The sequence below is a fragment of the Bufo gargarizans genome, chromosome 5 (genome assembly GCF_014858855.1).
Source record: "Bufo gargarizans isolate SCDJY-AF-19 chromosome 5, ASM1485885v1, whole genome shotgun sequence".
NCBI classification, from domain to species: Eukaryota; Metazoa; Chordata; class Amphibia; order Anura; family Bufonidae; genus Bufo; species Bufo gargarizans.
Window position 1 is genome coordinate 385,579,761 of NC_058084.1, and position 18,825 is coordinate 385,598,585.

At 46.8% G+C, this 18,825-nt stretch overlaps 1 long non-coding RNA gene across 2 annotated transcripts in view; it reads right to left on the reverse strand.

Moving 5' to 3' along the window:
* Positions 1-15,653: 15,653 nt before the first annotated feature.
* LOC122939154 overlaps positions 15,654-18,825 on the reverse strand; it is a 39,188-nt gene continuing 36,016 nt past the window's right edge. For both annotated transcript variants that reach the window (XR_006390094.1, XR_006390093.1), the window contains 2 exons: positions 16,581-16,740; positions 15,654-16,484 (listed from right to left, as the gene is read on the reverse strand). This is a non-coding gene — a long non-coding RNA (uncharacterized LOC122939154). The remainder of the gene's footprint in view (positions 16,485-16,580; positions 16,741-18,825) is intronic.

Here is an 18,825-nt window from a genome sequence, read left to right on the forward strand (position 1 = left end):
CTAACCACTAAGCCACTGTGCTTCCCGTGTAGTGAGCAAGCATATAAGTGGTGGTAAATGTGTCACTAAACACGTTTATGTACGCGGTCAGCGTGCAAGTGAGCCCATCTATGTGTGTGGTAAGTATGCGTACAAGCCTTGTCTATGTACACACGTGGACAAAATTGTTGGTACCCTTCCGTTAAAGAAACCCACAATAGTCACTGCAATAACTTGAAACTAACAAAAGTAATAATGAATAAAAAAAATATACTGAAAAGCAACTAATGAAAATCAGATATTGCTTTTGAATTGTGGTTCAACAGAATAACTTATAAAACAAACTAATGAAACTGGTTTGGGCAAAAATGATGGTACCCCTAGAAAAGATTGAAAATAATTTGACCATAGGGACATGCTAAACTAAGGCTACTTTCACACTTGCGGCAGAGTGATCCAGCAAGCAGTTCCGTCGCCGGAACTGCCTTCCGGATCAGGCAATCTGCATGCAGATCCGTTTCACGAATGCATTGCAATAACGGATCCATCTCTCCGTTTGTCATACGGACAATTGGATCAGTTTCTTCTTTTTTTTCACATTTTTACCGGTCTGCGCATGCGCAGACTGGAAGGACGGATCCGGCTTTCCGGTATTTTTAATGCCGAATCGGCACTAATACATTTTTCAATGTAAATTAATGCCAGAGCCGGCATTCCGGCAACTGATCCGGAATTTTAGACAGAGATAATACCGCAGCATGCTGCGGTATTTTCTCCGTCCAAAACACCGTACAGTGACTGAACTGAAGACATCCTGATGCATCCTGAACGGATTTCTCTCTATTCAGAATGCATGGGGATAAAACTGATCAGTTCTTTTCCGGTATTGAGCCTCTAGGACGGAACTCAGTGCCGGAAAAGAATAACGCTAGTGTGAAAGTATCCTAAGGTGTGTCCTGTAAGTATCATCACAGGTGTCTTCAAACTTGTAATCAGTCAGTCTGCATATTTAAAGGGTGAAAAGTAGTCACTGTGCTGTTTGGCATCATGGTGGGTACCACAATGAACATGGACCAAAGAAAGCTATGGAAATAGTTGTCTCAGGAGATTAGAAAGGAAATTATAGACAAACATGTTAAAGGGATTCTGTCACCAGGTTTCACCCCTGTCAGCTAAACATATGCTGATGTTCAGGGCCTCATCGCGATTCCTAATGTGGGCTTCTAAATGTGATCTGTAGCCTTATTTTGCTAAAAAAACTGCTTTTACTAACCTGTCACTCAAAGAAATAAGGTGCCCAAGGGGATGTCAAGGGATGCAAGCTACCGGCCGCACCTGCCGCCGTTCGTGCCCAGTGCCGCCTTTCCAGACTTCTGCGCTGCCTCCTAATCCTCTGTGCCGCCTCTCGCTCTCCCTCCCTCCCCCCTCCTCCTCCTGCTGTAAGATCTCGCGCATACAGGGGTTGAGCGAAGTGCCGGCGCATGCGCACTTCACTGTAAGAAGCCAAATGGAGAAGTCCGCACGGGCGCATCAGGCAGAGCCCTGTGCGCACGCGCAAGATCTTACAGCAAGGAGGAGGGGGGAGGGAGAGCGAGAGACGGCACAGAGGATTAGGAGGCGGTGCAAAAGTCTGGAAAGGCGGCGCTGGGCACGAACGGCGGCGGGTGCGGCCGGCAGCTTGCATCCCTTGATATCCCCTTGGGCACCTTATTTCTTTGAGTGACAGGTTAGTAAAAGCTGTTTTTTAGCTGACAGGGGTGAAACCTGGTGACAGAATCCCTTTAAAGGTAAAGGCAATAAGACCATCTCCAAACAGCTTGATGTTCCTGTTACTACAATTACACAGATTATTCAGAAGTTAAGGGTCTACGGGACTGTAGCCAACCTCACTGGACGTGGCCGCAAGAGAAAAATTTATGACAAACTGTACAGACGGATAATGTGAATGTTAACCGAAGAGTCCAGAACAACTTCCAAAGAGATTACAGGTGAACTCCAAGGTCAAGGTACATCAGTGTCAGATCACACCATCCATCCATCCATCCATCGCTGTCTTAGCCAAAGTGGACTTAATGGAAGACAACAGAGGAGGAAACCACTGTTGATAGCTAATCATAAAAAAGTGAGACTGGAATTTGCCAAAATGCATATTGCCACAAAGCTTCTGGGAGAATGTACTTTGGACAGATGAGACAGAACTGGAGCTTTTCGGCAAGTCACATCAGATCCATGTTCACAGACGCAAAAATTAAACATACAAAGAAAAGATCATTGTACCTAATGTGAAACATGGAGGAGTTATGTTTTGGACTATTCTGAAGTGGCCTCCTATCCTGTCCTGATATAAATCCTATTGAACATCTGTGGAAGAAGCTGAAACATGTAGTCTGGAGAAGGCACCTTCAAACCTGAGACAGTTGGAGCAGTTTGCTCACGAGGAGTGGGTCAAAATACCTGTGGACAGAGGCAGAAGTCTCAGAGATACAGAAATCACTTGATTGCAGTCATTGCCTGAAAAGGATGTGCAACAATAGATTAACTTAAAGGGGTATTCCCATCTTAGACAATGGGGGCATATCGCTAGGATATGCCCCCATTGTTTGATAGGTGCGGGTCCCACCACTGGCCCCATAGAAATAAATGGATAGCGCATGCGCAGTGCGCTCTCCTTCGCTTTCGGGGCTCTGTTCTCGATATAGGTGCGGATCCCAGCAGTGGGACCCGCACCTATAAGACAATGGGGGCATATCCTAGCAATATGCCCCCATTGTCTGAGATGAGAATACCCCTTTAAGGGTACCATCATTTTTGTCCAGGCCAGCTTCATTGGTTTGTTTTAGAAATGATTCTTTTGAACGACAATTCAAAAGCAATGTCTGATTTTTATTTTGGTTTTGTCAGTTTCAAGTTATTTCAGTGACCAGTGTGGGTTCTTCTTTAATGGAAGGGTACCAACAATTTTGTCCACACATGTATGTAGTCAGTGTGAGCATAAGCCAATCTATTTATGTGGTAAGGGTTTGTGTGTATATATTCGGTGGGTTATGAGTAGAGTTGAGCGAACACCTGGATGTTCGGGTTCGAGAAGTTCGGCCGAACATCCCGGAAATGTTCGGGTTCGGGATCCGAACCCGATCCGAACTTCGTCCCGAACCCGAACCCCATTGAAGTCAATGGGGACCCGAACTTTTCGGCACTAAAAAGGCTGTAAAACAGCCCAGGAAAGAGCTAGAGGGCTGCAAAAGGCAGCAACATGTAGGTAAATCCCCTGCAAACAAATGTGGATAGGGAAATGAATTAAATTAAAAATTAAATAAATAAAAATTAACCAAAATCAATTGGAGAGAGGTTCCATAGCAGAGAATCTGGCTTCCCGTCACCCACCACTGGAACAGTCCATTCTCAGATATTTAGGCCCCGGCACCCAGGCAGAGGAGAGAGGTCCCGTAACAGAGAATCTGTCTTCATGTCAGCAGAGAATTAGTCTGCATGTCATAGCAGAGAATGAGGCTTCACGTCAGCCACCACTGCAACAGTCCATTGGCATATATTTAGGCCCAGCACACACACAGGCAGAGGAGAGAGGTCCCGTAACAGAGAATCTGTCTTCATGTCAGCAGAGAATTAGTCTGCATGTCATAGCAGAGAATGAGGCTTCACGTCAGCCACCACTGCAACAGTCCATTGGCATATATTTAGGCCCAGCACACACACAGGCAGAGGAGAGAGGTCCCGTAACAGAGAATCTGGCTTCATGTCAGCAGAGAATCAGTCTGCATGTCATAGCAGAGAATGAGGCTTCACGTCAGCCACCACTGCAACAGTCCATTGGCATATATTTAGGCCCAGCACACACACAGGCAGAGGAGAGAGGTCCCGTAACAGAGGATCTGGCTTCATGTCAGCAGAGAATCAGTCTGCATGTCATAGCAGAGAATCAGGCTTCACGTCAGCCACCACTGCAACAGTCCATTGTCATAAATTTAGGCCCAGCACCCAGGCAGAGGAGAGAGGTCCCGTAACAGACAATCTGGCTTCATGTCAGCAGAGAATTAGTCTGCATGTCATAGCAGAGAATGAGGCTTCACGTCAGCCACCACTGCAACAGTCCATTGGCATATATTTAGGCCTAGCACACAGGCAGAGGAGAGAGGTCCCGTAACAGACAATCTGGCTTCATGTCAGCAGAGAATCAGTCTGCATGTCATAGCAGAGAATGAGGCTTCACGTCACCCACCACTGCAACAGTCCATTGGCATATATTTAGGCCTAGCACACAGGCAGAGCAGAGAGGTCCCGTAACAGACAATCTGGCTTCATGACAGCAGAGAATCAGTCTGCATGTCATAGCAGAGAATGAGGCTTCACGTCACCCACCACTGCAACAGTCCATTGGCATATATTTAGGCCCAGCACCCAGGCAGAGGAGGGAGGTCCCGTAACAGAGAATCTGTCTTCATGTCAGCAGAGAATTAGTCTGCATGTCATAGCAGAGAATGAGGCTTCACGTCAGCCACCACTGCAACAGTCCATTGGCATATATTTAGGCCCAGCACACACACAGGCAGAGGAGAGAGGTCCCGTAACAGAGAATCTGTCTTCATGTCAGCAGAGAATTAGTCTGCATGTCATAGCAGAGAATCAGGCTTCACGTCACCCACCACTGCAACAGTCCATTGGCATATATTTAGGCCCAGCACCCAGGCAGAGGAGGGAGGTCCCGTAACAGAGAATCTGTCTTCATGTCAGCAGAGAATTAGTCTGCATGTCATAGCAGAGAATGAGGCTTCACGTCAGCCACCACTGCAACAGTCCATTGGCATATATTTAGGCCCAGCACACACACAGGCAGAGGAGAGAGGTCCCGTAACAGACAATCTGTCTTCATGTCAGCAGAGAATTAGTCTGCATGTCATAGCAGAGAATGAGGCTTCACGTCAGCCACCACTGCAACAGTCCATTGGCATATATTTAGGCCCAGCACACACACAGGCAGAGGAGAGAGGTCCCGTAACAGACAATCTGGCTTCATGTCAGCAGAGAATTAGTCTGCATGTCATAGCAGAGAATGAGGCTTCACGTCACCCACCACTGCAACAGTCCATTGGCATATATTTAGGCCCAGCACCCAGGCAGAGGAGGGAGGTCCCGTAACAGAGAATCTGTCTTCATGTCAGCAGAGAATTAGTCTGCATGTCATAGCAGAGAATGAGGCTTCACGTCAGCCACCACTGCAACAGTCCATTGGCATATATTTAGGCCCAGCACACACACAGGCAGAGGAGAGAGGTCCCGTAACAGAGGATCTGGCTTCATGTCAGCAGAGAATCAGTCTGCATGTCATAGCAGAGAATCAGGCTTCACGTCAGCCACCACTGCAACAGTCCATTGGCATATATTTAGGCCTAGCACACAGGCAGAGGAGAGAGGTCCCGTAACAGACAATCTGGCTTCATGTCAGCAGAGAATCAGTCTGCATGTCATAGCAGAGAATGAGGCTTCACGTCAGCCACCACTGCAACAGTCCATTGTCATAAATTTAGGCCCAGCACCCAGGCAGAGGAGAGAGGTCCCGTAACAGACAATCTGGCTTCATGTCAGCAGAGAATTAGTCTGCATGTCATAGCAGAGAATCAGGCTTCATGTCAGCCACCACTGCAACAGTCCATTGGCATATATTTAGGCCTAGCACACAGGCAGAGGAGAGGTTCATTCAACTTTGGGTAGCATCGCAATATAATGGTAAAATGAAAATAAAAATAGGATTGAATGAGGAAGTGCCCTGGAGTCCAATAATATATGGTTATGGGGAGGTAGTTAATGTCTAATCTGGACAAGGGACGGACAGGTCCTGTGGGATCCATGCCTGGTTCATTTTTATGAACGTCAGCTTGTCCACATTGGCTGTAGACAGGCGGCTGCGTTTGTCTGTAATGACGCCCCCTGCCGTGCTGAATACACGTTCAGACAAAACGCTGGCTGCCGGGCAGGCCAGCACCTCCAAGGCATAAAAGGCTAGCTCTGGCCACGTGGACAATTTAGAGACCCAGAAGTTGAATGGGGCCGAACCATCAGTCAGTACGTGGAGGGGTGTGCACACGTACTGTTCCACCATGTTAGTGAAATGTTGCCTCCTGCTAACACGTTGCGTATCAGGTGGTGGTGCAGTTAGCTGTGGCGTGTTGACAAAAGTTTTCCACATCTCTGCCATGCTAACCCTGCCCTCAGAGGAGCTGGCCGTGACACAGCTGCCTTGGCGACCTCTTGCTCCTCCTCTGCCTTGGCCTTGGGCTTCCACTTGTTCCCCTGTGACATTTGGGAATGCTCTCAGTAGCGCGTCTACCAACGTGCGCTTGTACTCGCGCATCTTCCTATCACGCTCCAGTGCAGGAAGTAAGGTGGGCACATTGTCTTTGTAGCGTGGATCCAGCAGGGTGGCAACCCAGTAGTCCGCACAGGTTAAAATGTGGGCAACTCTGCTGTCGTTGCGCAGGCACTGCAGCATGTAGTCGCTCATGTGTGCCAGGCTGCCCAGGGATAAGGACAAGCTGTCCTCTGTGGGAGGCGTATCGTCATCGTCCTGCCTTTCCCCCCAGCCACGCACCAGTGATGGACCCGAGCTGCGTTGGGTGCCACCCCGCTGTGACCATGCTTCATCCTCATCCTCCTCCACCTCCTCCTCATCCTCGTCCTCCTCGTCCTCCAGTAGTGGGCCCTGGCTGGCCACATTTGTACCTGGCCTCTGCTGTTGCCAAAAACCTCCCTCTGAGTCACTTCGAAGAGACTGGCCTGAAAGTGCTAAAAATGACCCCTCTTCCTCCTCCTCCTCCTCCTCCTCCTGGGCCACCTCCTCTTCCATCATCGCCCTAAGTGTTTTCTCAAGGAGACATAGAAGTGGTATTGTAACGCTGATAACGGTGTCATCGCCACTGGCCATGTTGGTGGAGTACTCGAAACAGCGCAACAGGGCACACAGGTCTCGCATGGAGGCCCAGTCATTGGTGGTGAAGTGGTGCTGTTCTGTAGTGCGACTGACCCGTGCGTGCTGCAGCTGAAACTCCACTATGGCCTGCTGCTGCTCGCACAGTCTGTCCAGCATGTGCAAGGTGGAGTTCCACCTGGTGGGCACGTCGCATATGAGGCGGTGAGCGGGAAGGCCGAAGTTACGCTGTAGCGCAGACAGGCGAGCAGCAGCAGGATGTGAACGCCGGAAGCGCGAACAGACGGCCCGCACTTTATGCAGCAGCTCTGACATGTCGGGGTAGTTGTGAATGAACTTCTGCACCACCAAATTCAGCACATGCGCCAAGCAAGGGATGTGCGTCAAATTGGCTAGTCCCAGAGCTGCAACGAGATTTCGCCCATTATCACACACCACCAGGCCGGGCTTGAGGCTCACCGGCAGCAACCACTCGTCGGTCTGTTGTTCTATACCCCGCCACAACTCCTGTGCGGTGTGGGGCCTGTCCCCCAAACATATGAGTTTCAGAATGGCCTGCTGACGTTTACCCCGGGCTGTGCTGAAGTTGGTGGTGAAGGTGTGTGGCTGACTGGATGAGCAGGTGGAAGAAGAGGAGGAGGAAGCCGAGAAGGAGGAGGTGGCAACAGGAGGCAAAGAATGTTGCCCTGCGATCCTTGGCGGCGGAAGGACGTGCGCCAAACAGCTCTCCGCCTGGGGCCCAGCTGCCACTACATTTACCCAGTGTGCAGTTAGGGAGATATAGCGTCCCTGGCCGTGCTTACTGGTCCACGTATCTGTGGTTAGGTGGACCTTGCCACAGATGGCGTTGCGCAGTGCACACTTGATTTTATCGGATACTTGGTTGTGCAGGGAAGGCACGGCTCTCTTGGAGAAGTAGTGCCGGCTGGGAACAACATACTGTGGGACAGCAAGCGACATGAGCTGTTTGAAGCTGTCTGTGTCCACCAGCCTAAATGACAGCATTTCATAGGCCAGTAGTTTAGAAATGCTGGCATTCAGGGCCAGGGATCGAGGGTGGCTAGGTGGGAATTTACGCTTTCTATCAAATGTTTGTGAGATGGAGAGCTGAACGCTGGCGTGTGACATGGTTGAGACGCTTGGTGACGGAGGTGGTGGTGGTGGTGTTGGTGGTACATCCCCTGTTTGCTGGGCGGCAGGTGCCAACGTTCCTCCAGAGGCGGAGGAAGAGGCCGAGGCGGCAGCAGCAGAATAGGCCGAGGCGGCAGCAGCAGAAGAGGTAGCAGGGGGAGCCTGAGTGACTTCCTTGGTTTTAAGGTGTTTACTCCACTGCAGTTCATGCTTTGCATGCAGGTGCCTGGTCATGCAGGTTGTGCTCAGGTTCAGAACGTTAATGCCTCGCTTCAGGCTCTGATGGCACAGCGTGCAAACCACTCGGGTCTTGTCGTCAGCACATTGTTTGAAGAAGTGCCATGCCAGGGAACTCCTTGAAGCTGCCTTTGGGGTGCTCGGTCCCAGATGGCGGCGGTCAGTAGCAGGCGGAGTCTCTTGGCGGCGGGTGTTCTGCTTTTGCCCACTGCTCCCTCTTTTGCTACGCTGTTGGCTCGGTCTCACCACTGCCTCTTCCTCCGAACTGTGAAAGTCAGTGGCACGACCTTCATTCCATGTGGGGTCTAGGACCTCATCGTCCCCTGCATCGTCTTCCACCCAGTCTTGATCCCTGACCTCCTGTTCAGTCTGCACACTGCAGAAAGACGCAGCAGTTGGCACCTGTGTTTCGTCATTATCAGAGACATGCTGAGGTGGTATTCCCATGTCCTCATCATCAGGAAACATAAGTGGTTGTGCGTCAGTGCATTCTATGTCTTTCACCGCTGGGGAAGGGCTAGGTGGATGCCCTTGGGAAACCCTGCCAGCGGAGTCTTCAAACAGCATAAGAGACTGCTGCATAACTTGAGGCTGAGACAGTTTCCCTGGTATGCATGGGGGTGATGTGACAGACTGATGGGGTTGGTTTTCAGGCGCCATCTGTGCGCTTTCTGCAGAAGACTGGGTGGGAGATAATGTGAACGTGCTGGATCCACTGTCGGCCACCCAATTGACTAATGCCTGTACCTGCTCAGGCCTTACCATCCTTAGAACGGCATTGGGCCCCACCATATATCGCTGTAAATTCTGGCGGCTACTGGGACCTGAGGTAGTTGGTACACTAGGACGTGTGGATGTGGCAGAACGGCCACGTCCTCTCCCAGCACCAGAGGGTCCACTAACACCACCACGACCATGTCCACGTCCGCGTCCCTTACTAGATGTTTTTCTCATTGTTATGGTTCACCACAACAACAAATATATTATTTGGCCCAATGTATTGTATTCAAATTCAGCGGGATATAAATTTGAGGCCTAGTATTTAGGCGCTGGGTGACCGGTATGGATTTAGTGACAGAATTAGACTTGGAAATGCACAGAAGCGTGTGTGTGAAGTTATTCTGAATGACCCTATGTGCACCTTCAATATGATCTACCCTTTTAGGGATAGATTTCAAATAGCTCTGATATAGCAGAAACGACTAAATTATGAAATTGCTAAATTGGGAATTGTATTTCAACCCAGAACAAAAAATGTGCTTTGACGGACACTAAATAACTTTCCCAGCCACAACAGGACAGCAGTAACGAGAGATTTAGCGGGATATAAATTTGAGGCCTAGTATTTAGGCGCTGGGTGACAGGTATGGGTTTAGTGACAGAATTAGATTTGGAAATGCACAGTAGCGGGTGTGTGAAGTTATTCTGAATGACCCTATGTGCACCTTGAATATTATATACCCTTTTAGGGATAGATTTCAAATAGCTCTGATATAGCAGAAACCACTAAATTATGAAATTGCTAAATTGGGAATTGTATTTCAACCCAGAACAAGAAATGTGCTTGAACGGACACTAAATAACTCGCCCAGCTACAGCACTAGGGACAGATTTAGCTGGATATAAATTTGAGGCCTAGTATTTAGGCGCTGGGTGACCGGTATGGATTTAGTGACAGAATTAGACTTGGAAATGCACAGAAGCGTGTGTGTGAAGTTATTCTGAATGACCCTATGTGCACCTTGAATATTATATACCCTTTTAGGGATAGATTTCAAATAGCTCTGATATAGCAGAAACCACTAAATTATGAAATTGCTAAATTGGGAATTGTATTTCAACCCAGAACAAGAAATGTGCTTGAACGGACACTAAATAACTCGCCCAGCTACAGCACTAAGGACAGATTTAGCGGGATATAAATTTGAGGCCTAGTATTTAGGCGCTGGGTGACAGGTATGGGTTTAGTGCCAGAATTAGACTTGGAAATACACAGTAGCGGGTGTGTGTGAAGTTATTCTGAATGACCCAATGTGCACCTTGAATATTATATACCCTTTTAGGGATAGATTTCAAATAGCTCTGATATAGCAGAAACCACTAAATTATGAAATTGCTAAATTGGGAATTGTATTTCAACCCAGAACAAGAAATGTGCTTGAACGGACACTAAATAACTCGCCCAGCTACAGCACTAAGGACAGATTTAGCGGGATATAAATTTGAGGCCTAGTATTTAGGCGCTGGGTGACAGGTATGGGTTTAGTGCCAGAATTAGACTTGGAAATACACAGTAGCGGGTGTGTGTGAAGTTATTCTGAATGACCCAATGTGCACCTTGAATATTATATACCCTTTTAGGGATAGATTTCAAATAGCTCTGATATAGCAGAAACCACTAAATTATGAAATTGCTAAATTGGGAATTGTATTTCAACCCAGAACAAGAAATGTGCTTGAACGGACACTAAATAACTCGCCCAGCTACAGCACTAAGGACAGATTTAGCGGGATATAAATTTGAGGCCTAGTATTTAGGCGCTGGGTGACAGGTATGGGTTTAGTGCCAGAATTAGACTTGGAAATACACAGTAGCGGGTGTGTGTGAAGTTATTCTGAATGACCCAATGTGCACCTTGAATATTATATACCCTTTTAGGGATAGATTTCAAATAGCTCTGATATAGCAGAAACCACTAAATTATGAAATTGCTAAATTGGGAATTGTATTTCAACCCAGAACAAGAAATGTGCTTGAACGGACACTAAATAACTCGCCCAGCTACAGCACTAAGGACAGATTTAGCGGGATATAAATTTGAGGCCTAGTATTTAGGCGCTGGGTGACAGGTATGGGTTTAGTGCCAGAATTAGACTTGGAAATACACAGTAGCGGGTGTGTGTGAAGTTATTCTGAATGACCCAATGTGCACCTTGAATATTATATACCCTTTTAGGGATAGATTTCAAATAGCTCTGATATAGCAGAAACCACTAAATTATGAAATTGCTAAATTGGGAATTGTATTTCAACCCAGAACAAGAAATGTGCTTGAACGGACACTAAATAACTCGCCCAGCTACAGCACTAAGGACAGATTTAGCGGGATATAAATTTGAGGCCTAGTATTTAGGCGCTGGGTGACAGGTATGGGTTTAGTGCCAGAATTAGACTTGGAAATACACAGTAGCGGGTGTGTGTGAAGTTATTCTGAATGACCCAATGTGCACCTTGAATATTATATACCCTTTTAGGGATAGATTTCAAATAGCTCTGATATAGCAGAAACCACTAAATTATGAAATTGCTAAATTGGGAATTGTATTTCAACCCAGAACAAGAAATGTGCTTGAACGGACACTAAATAACTCGCCCAGCTACAGCACTAGGGACAGATTTAGCTGGATATAAATTTGAGGCCTAGTATTTAGGCGCTGGGTGACAGGTATGGGTTTAGTGCCAGAATTAGACTTGGAAATACACAGTAGCGGGTGTGTGTGAAGTTATTCTGAATGACCCAATGTGCACCTTGAATATTATATACCCTTTTAGGGATAGATTTCAAATAGCTCTGATATAGCAGAAACCACTAAATTATGAAATTGCTAAATTGGGAATTGTATTTCAACCCAGAACAAGAAATGTGCTTGAACGGACACTAAATAACTCGCCCAGCTACAGCACTAAGGACAGATTTAGCGGGATATAAATTTGAGGCCTAGTATTTAGGCGCTGGGTGACAGGTATGGGTTTAGTGCCAGAATTAGACTTGGAAATACACAGTAGCGGGTGTGTGTGAAGTTATTCTGAATGACCCAATGTGCACCTTGAATATTATATACCCTTTTAGGGATAGATTTCAAATAGCTCTGATATAGCAGAAACCACTAAATTATGAAATTGCTAAATTGGGAATTGTATTTCAACCCAGAACAAGAAATGTGCTTGAACGGACACTAAATAACTCGCCCAGCTACAGCACTAGGGACAGATTTAGCTGGATATAAATTTGAGGCCTAGTATTTAGGCGCTGCGTGACAGGTATGGGTTTAGTGACAGAATTAGACTTGGAAATACACAGTAGCGGGTGTGTGTGAAGTTATTCTGAATGACCCAATGTGCACCTTGAATATTATATACCCTTTTAGGGATAGATTTCAAATAGCTCTGATATAGCAGAAACCACTAAATTATGAAATTGCTAAATTGGGAATTGTATTTCAACCCAGAACAAGAAATGTGCTTGAACGGACACTAAATAACTCACCCAGCTACAGCACTAGGGACAGATTTAGCTGGATATAAATTTGAGGCCTAGTATTTAGGCGCTGGGTGACCGGTATGGATTTAGTGACAGAATTAGACTGGGATATGGCCAAAAAATAAACAGACTATTGCTGGTTAAATGCACTTGGTGTGACAGCTTCACCCTGATGTAGGCTTTAGCCAAAAAACAACCACACCATTGAGGGTTAAATGCACTTGGTGACAGGCGCAGCTTGCCCCTGATTTAGTATATGGCCAAAAAATGAACAGACTATTGCTGGTTAAATGCACTTGGTGTGACAGCTTCACCCTGATGTAGGCTTTAGCCAAAAAACAACCACACCATTGAGGGTTAAATGCACTTGGTGACAGGCGCAGCTTGCCCCTGATTTTGTATATGGCCAAAAAATGAACAGACTATTGCTGGTTAAATGCACTTGGTGTGACAGCTTCACCCTGATGTAGGCTTTAGCCAAAAAACAACCACACCATTGAGGGTTAAATGCACTTGGTCGCAGCTTGTGCTGGCGCACCACAAGACACAAAATGGCCGCCGATCACCCCAGAAAAATGTGACTGACAAACGGTCTGTGCAGCCTAAAAACAGTGAGCAATTGAGGATCAGCAGCTCAATGATCCACAGCTGCAGATCGATCAGTTAATCAAGTCCTTTGGAGGAGTTAATCTGCCTAATCTCGCCCTACTGTCGCAGCCGCAACCTCTCCCTACGCTAATCAGAGCAGAGTGACGGGCGGCGCTATGTGACTCCAGCTTAAATAGAGGCTGGGTCACATGGTGCTCTGGCCAATCACAGCCATGCCAATAGTAGGCATGGCTGTGATGGCCTCTTGGGGCAAGTAGTATGACGCTTGTTGATTGGCTGCTTTGCAGCCTTTCAAAAAGCGCCAAGAAAGCGTCACAAAAGCGCGAAGAAAGCGACGAACACCGAACCCGAACCCGGACTTTTACGAAAATGTCCGGGTTCGGGTCCGTGTCACGGACACCCCAAAATTCGGTACGAACCCGAACTATACAGTTCGAGTTCGCTCATCCCTAGTTATGAGTCTGTCTATGTATTTGGTAAATGTGTATATGACACTGTCTATGTATGTAAATCAGTGTCTATATGACCCCTTTATATGTACATGGTCAGTGTGTGTATGAGTATGAGGGGAAGTATGTATGTGAGTGCGTTTGTACATGTAGTGAGAAAATGACTGCATCTGTATCTGTGGTGTGTGGGTGTATGGGTGTATTCATGCATGTTGTGAATGTTTATATATGTCCATGTACGTGGTATATGGCCTGCAATATATGGAGCACCTGTATAAAAGGTATGAAAATCTTCTGGGGGGCCCACCAATGGGTTAAACAATTCTGAGAATGTAGAGTATGCCAAGACTCCTTCACCTACTGACTCCTCTAGATCTTAAAGCAACTGCTGGTGAGTACTGGAACCTGCTCTGCCCAAGACTAGATGTCTTCAGGTAAGAGACCTCAGTATTAGGGATGAGTGTCTGTACATACTGAGTATATAAAGTAAGAATGTATGCAGGCATTTTATGTGCGCCTACATGTGTACTATTAAAGTGTGGATCTGTTGTTTGTAAAAGCTGCTCTAATAAAAGGGGTTTTCCCACTTATCCGCTATCTGCAAGATAAAGGATGAGGCTGGGTACAGACCTGAGCGTTTTTGATATGCGCGTTTTATGAGCGACAAAACGCGCGTTTTTTGCACGATTTTGTCCATAGTTTTTCCAGTTTGTGTGATTGACAGCAGTGTTGTCCAATGAAAATACAGGCCTGTCTATATGAAAGGTGTCTAATGAGAGAGAAATGGAGGTGATAAATTTCATGTGTGTTGAGAGAGTGGATTGTAGTGGATTGTTTGCGACCATGGAATACTCCCGAAGGCGACCAATTGCGGCAATTGTGTCAGCAATCCTTCTCCGACGTTTGAGGCGTAGGAGAGAGAGCAGGCGACGCTTCTGGGTCCATCCTGTCATTGCCAACCGACAGGAAAGGGGACAGTTCTGGGCACTGTACGAGACCCTCCGGGCCCATGAAGACAATTTTTTTTCATACACGCGGATGTCCATCACCAGGTTTGTACAAATACAATAGTTCTAGGAGTGGGGTTCCAATTGTGAAGGTACCAGTTGTAGTTTTTTGGTATTGTTAACCCTCACCATTTTCGTTTGCAACAGCTTTGATGAGCTTTTGGGGTTGTTTGGCACCCGTTTACAACGTCAGGACACATTCTTGCGGGACAGTATACCACCAGCGGAAAGACTGATCATTACTTTGCGGTAAGTAGACTGTAATTGTGGCCTAATAAAGCATTTGCATTGTGTGTTGACTGGATATTAGTGTGGCCTTTGTTATTTTCTACTGGTGGTTGTGACGTTTCAAGTGTTTTTGAGGGGGGGTATTGTATGTGTATGCTTTTTACATTTGGCATATAGATACCATACATAGTTTACCCACATTTTTCCATACCAAACACTCTCTTCGAAATAAGAGTCCCAAAAAGTTTGCAAATGTTTTTATATTTTGTAAAAGTAATAACATCTTACAGTTCCTCCAAAAATGCGCAAACTGTGTTTTAGGCTACTTTCACACTAGCGTTCGGGCGGATCCGTTCTGAACGGATCCGCTCATAATAATGCAGACGGAGGCTCCGTTCAGAACGGATCCGTCTGCATTATATTAGCAAAAAAAAGCTAAGTGTGAAAATAGCCTGGGACGGATCCGTCCAGACTTTCAATGTAAAGTCAATGGGGGACGGATCCGCTTGAAGATTGAGCCACATTGTGGCATCTTCAAACGGATCCGTCCCCATTGACTTACATTGAAAGTCTGGACGGATCCGCACGGATCCGCACGCCTCCGAACGGCCAGGCGGGCACCCGAACGCTGCAAGCAGCGTTCAGCTGTCCGCCTGTCCGTGCGGAGGCGAGCGGAGCGGAGGCTGAACGCCGCCAGACTGATGCAGTCTGAGCGGATCCGCCTCCATTCAGACTGCATCAGGGCTGGACGGCTGCGTTCGGGTCCGCTCGTGAGCTCCTTCAAACGGAGCTCACGAACGGAAACCCGAACGCTAGTGTGAAAGGAGCCTAACACAATCAACATAAGTTTTGTAATTTTTAACTTAAAATTATTCGGTAACTTTCCGATATTAACAATGAAGGAAGAACACCCCTGATGCACCAAATTTTGTATGCTACTTCTCAAAGGTTTTGGTATTGTGGCTCGTTATCCCGCATGGCCTCTCTCATTCCGCCTGATTGCTGGGCAGGTTGCATTTGAGTGGTGGTGGAGGTGTTGGTGCCCATGCTGGTGGATGGATAGCTGTATGATGATTGTGTTTGTGTGTGCCATGTGTCGTGAGGGTGTGGTATGTTAGTTTGTGGGTATGTTTGTGATGTGTATGTGTGAGTGGGTGGTGGATGTTGTGGTGGATATTGTGGTGGATATTGTGGTGGATGTGGTGGTGGATGTTGTGGTGGATGTTGTGGTGGATGTTGTGGTGCATTGTTGGGCTGTGTGATGTCATAATGTGTAATGAAGCTGTCTACAGTCCTTGTTAAGGCCTCCCTCGCTTCAGTTATGCGACTTCGGGGAACTAGCAGCATTTTTTCCTCCACACTCAGGAAGAAAAGTGCATCACTAGTGAGTTTGGGTGCTGGATGGGCAAGTGCATCCAGGCATGCAATTAGCCGGTCCTCCTGGCGATCGGTTCTTTTCTGTTTTGAACGGTGAGTCCGAATGTTTTAGGGTTCCACGACAAGTGGGGTAGGCTGTGTGGGTGTTTGGAATGTAGGGGTGGAATCGGGTGGAGGAGGACTTAGTGGCCCCGTAGACGCACATGCCTCACTGTCCCTGGTGACCTCCTCCTGCTGTTGTCTTTTCGACCAGCTACTATCGGTGCTGTGAACATGAAAATATACATAAGTATGTGCAAGATATGAAAGTGAATGCATGTCATACCACACCCTCTCCTGCATGTGTATGCCCTGGACTCACCTATGCATTTCAGTGCATGGTATTAGAAAGGCCATTTCCTCAGCATGGACATAGCTGGACCGTGCACTTGGCGAAGCTCCACTCCTCTGTTCCTTCTCTTTGCGTCGATGACAAATGAAGGCATCTTTGAGGCTCTTCCACTTGCTTTTTAGGAAGTTTACTATAATAAAAATAAAATAACATCCATTAATTGTTGTTTTTGTTTTTCACACATTTTTTTCAGCTATTTAGCTACGGGCCAATCGTTGACCAGTCTTCACTACACCTTCCAGATCGGGAAATCCACAACCAGTGTGATTGTGAAGAAAACCTACAGCGCCATTTGGCAGGTCCTTCATGCTGTTGTGATGGGCCAACCAAACAAGGAGGAGTGGCTGAAAATTGCGGATACTTTTCTAAATACCTGCAATTTCCCGAACTGTGTCGGAGCAATTGACGGAAAACACATCCGCGTTCTGAAGCCAATGAGGAGTGGCAGTCAGTTTTATAATTAGAAAAAATACTTTTCGTTTGTTCTTTTTGCGGAATGTGATGCAAACTATTGTTTCCGTTATATCGATGTGGGGTCCTATGGCAGCAGCTCTGACTCTGCTGTTTTTGGGCATTCTGACTTTGGTCAAATGCTCAGTAGAAATGCCCTTGACCTTCCCGGAAACACCACACTGCCTGGCACCACTTATCCATCTATGCCTTTTGTTTTTGTTGGTGACGAGGCATTTGGTCTAGGTGAGCACCTTATGAGGCCATACTCTACCCGTAAATTATCAATTGCGCAGCGTGTTTTTAACTATCGCCTGACAAGAGCACGCAGGGTGGTGGAATGCGCATTTGGCATCTTAGCCAACAAATGGCGAGTTCTGCACTCTCCCATAAATCTGAAATTGGAGACCGCCATCTCGGTTGTGAAGGCAGCATGTGCTCTTCACAATTTTGTCCGCGAAAGGGATGGCTTCAATTTTGAGGATTCGTTGAGCCATTCCATGGAGAGTCAGAATCGCAGCGGTGTGCGTGGGACCACACATGGTGCCGCCATTCGGGACCACTTTGCGGCTTATTTTATGTCACCACAGGGGGAGTTACCGTGGCAAATGCAAGCCATATAAATTTATATTATTTAGTGTTTTGCAGCTGCAAAAATAGTTTCTTTAACTTGTAATATTCCATTTTCTTTGTTTATTGTAATGGGTGAATTAAAAGATTTGAAGAGTGAATTTGTGCAATACTGTTTTTTCACCTATATCGTGCCCCTTGCAGAAGCCCCAATAGTGCCCACCAATACTCGTCCATTAACAAGGGAAAACAATGTGGGCGGAATTACGGAACCCATTTATGTGCCCAATACTCGTCCATTAAAACAAGGGAAAACTATGTGGGCGGAATTACGGATCCCATTTATGTGCCCAATACTGGTACTATATAGACATACAATCACCTATAATGTGCCAGTGCTGCAATAGCCCACAAGCACAATAATGTTTCAACGTAGACAATATCCATATCAACTTTATAACCCAAATCCGCACCACTAATGTAGGCCAATATTTGAATTTAAAATACATTGCCAGATTGGAAAAAGTGCAAATTGAGCATACTGGCCGACTACATTGTGCAAGAATGTGGGTGATGGGGAACCATTGACTGACCATATACTAGAACAGGGATGGTGAAGCTGCGGCCCTCCAGCTGTAGCAAAACTCCATGCATGCTTGAACAGGCTACAGCAAGTAAAATACAGCACAGCATATTGGGAGTTGTAGTTGGACAACAGCTGGAGGGCCGCAGGCAGAGCTGGGCTGGACTATTACATAGAGATTTTACACCAGTGCACACAAGGAGTTTGTTTTTTTTACACTCAGAACACACATGTAAATACCTTTTCCTTCTTTCACAGTTTTTGATAATGTCTTCCACTGTGGCCAGATGCTTGCTCCAATGTCCTCCCATGCCTGCTGCCTGCTTCTCCTGTTCTTGTACTTGGCATCTTGGATGTCATACAGGCAGCGTTTGCCGGCACAAGCCTGATCAGTGTCTCACTATCACAGCCTGCTTCCTCCATCTTGGTCAGGCTAGACACTTGCCGATCACTAGGGTGTGGCCTTTTATGACTGTTGCTATGTGCCAAGCGTGCGTTCGGATGCACATTTTTCTGGCCAAAAATGCGCAAAATAACATTTTTGCGCGTTCCTATGCAATCCTATGGCCGCAAACGCGCGACAAAATGCCCCAAAGAAGCTCAAGAACTTTT